The 2,002-nt window shown below is 37.1% G+C and overlaps 1 pseudogene; it reads left to right on the plus strand.

Annotated features, from left to right (window-relative positions):
* Positions 1-3: 3 nt before the first annotated feature.
* Positions 4-1,994, plus strand: LOC123177466 (uncharacterized; annotated as a pseudogene).
* Positions 1,995-2,002: the final 8 nt, after the last annotated feature.

The following is a 2,002-nucleotide window of genomic DNA, read 5'->3' on the forward strand; positions in this document are numbered from 1 at the left end:
TGGCGTGTTGGTTCATCCTACTACCATCTCTACGCGAACGATGCCACCTTTGTTTGGGACAAATTGCCTGTGAGTCTTTCCTAGATCTTCTGTGCCATAGATCTAACATTCAGCATCGTGATATTTACATCATCATCTCCTCTAATGTATAGCCCCTAGCTTGGTGCCATGACATGTAGACACTGTATAATCCCCAGTCCCTAGGAGTTGCTCCTTCTTTCTTGATTTTAAATATTTCAAGCGCTAACATATGGGCTTGTTTGTCTAGATGACGTTGCTTTCACGTCTATCGTGGCCATTTTCAGCATTAAAAGGGTTGATGATAGGTCAGGAACAAAGTCCCTTGCACCCCTTGTTATTGCTGGTGCACTGAGCATCATGTACTGGAGGCACGATCTTTTGATTGTTTATCTGTCCTTCTGTCAGGAATATTTTCTTCCTTGAACTTAACTGTCTACTCTGTTGTGTAGTTTCTTTGATGATCTTCGGCCATATGCGGTAATCCAGTTCATGCCATGCATTGTAATACTTGTGATGACTATAGTTATTCCACCAATGTATACACATTAGAGCTACTGGTTGTGGGCAGTGTTAGAATATAGTTTGGGTTTAAAGATAGAGATAAGGAGTAGATCAAATAGGTTTAAACCATGTATTACTCATCTTGTACTCCAAACCTCTATGCCCTCGTGTATTCTATATATACCCCATATGAGGGTCAGATCAATACAACACAACAACATACAAAACACAAATATTCTAGTCATCCTACAATTTTTTACAGGCAGCAGGTTAGTGTTATTCTCGTTTAATATCACCATGGTGTATGCAGTTCCATTATTTGTGTATATAGCTATATGTGAGTCGCATTAATGTACTGGTTTATTTCATAGTCGATTTTCTCACAGCATAGAAACTGGTGATACTTTTTTCTTTTGGCAATCTGTATTCATGATGCTTGGTTATAAACCATAGTTACCTTGAAATTCATAGAAAACTCACCAAAAGTTTTACTGTTCCCCTTCTTAAATTTTATTCTCTCAATATCATTGACCGGTGCCAAGATGATTCTGTTTCCCCAGTCATGTCTGCTGTTATCTAAAAATTTATCAACCAGTCAACGTCCAATTAATATAAATCTATCTGAACTTCTCCTTCTCGGTTGTTGATGAAATTGCTACAAGAATGAGTTATGCAGAAGCATTTATTTAAGTGCAGTTTAAAGAATAGGTCATTGCCGAATTATTTTGTCTCAGCGCAATTTTTCATGAGGGTTGCTAAGCGTCAAGTTATATTGTCTGGATACTTTTGTTCTTATTTTTCAAATTCATTTCAGGATTTTACCTTCTTGCCAAAGTAGAAGAGGCTGCAGACAAACCTATATATAGGTGAACACATGACATTGTTAGTGGATATACTCTTAAGCATCTATGTGCTGCGATGCTACCTGTTTTCTTTACTCTTATGTTGGCAAAGAGGAGAATTGAAGCTGACAGGTATACATCAGCTTACTCAATGCGTCGCTTGAGTCAATTTTTGTATAGTTTCAGTTCGATTGAACCACTTTAATCCAATGTTTGTATTGTTCACTCTGCTTTGAGCATACAAATACACCAAGTGTTACCAAATATCAATAATATTGCCATTCCACTGCTTTACCAAAATTTTGATGTTTTCGCTCTTTATGAGGTTGGTTTTTGTTCACTTTGGTTACTAGGATGATACCAGAATAAGACATCTGCAAATAAATTGTTGGTGTTTATAACATGAACCAAAACTTGCACGGGTAGTTCTTAGCAAACTTTTCATGATGCGCTTTTGTTTATTCAAACTACATAATAGTACTCTGGTTTGCTTCCAGAAACCAATGTTCGCATTCATCATGTGTATGTAGTTTTGACAACAACTTCACCACATTGAATAGGCCTTGGATCTATGTATCCATGTGACTAATGTTTTTTCCTCTGTCATGCAGGGTAACCTTACTCAAGATGTGGAAGAT

Source organism: Triticum aestivum, unplaced genomic scaffold (assembly GCF_018294505.1).
Source record: "Triticum aestivum cultivar Chinese Spring unplaced genomic scaffold, IWGSC CS RefSeq v2.1 scaffold114317, whole genome shotgun sequence".
NCBI classification, from domain to species: domain Eukaryota; kingdom Viridiplantae; phylum Streptophyta; class Magnoliopsida; order Poales; family Poaceae; genus Triticum; species Triticum aestivum.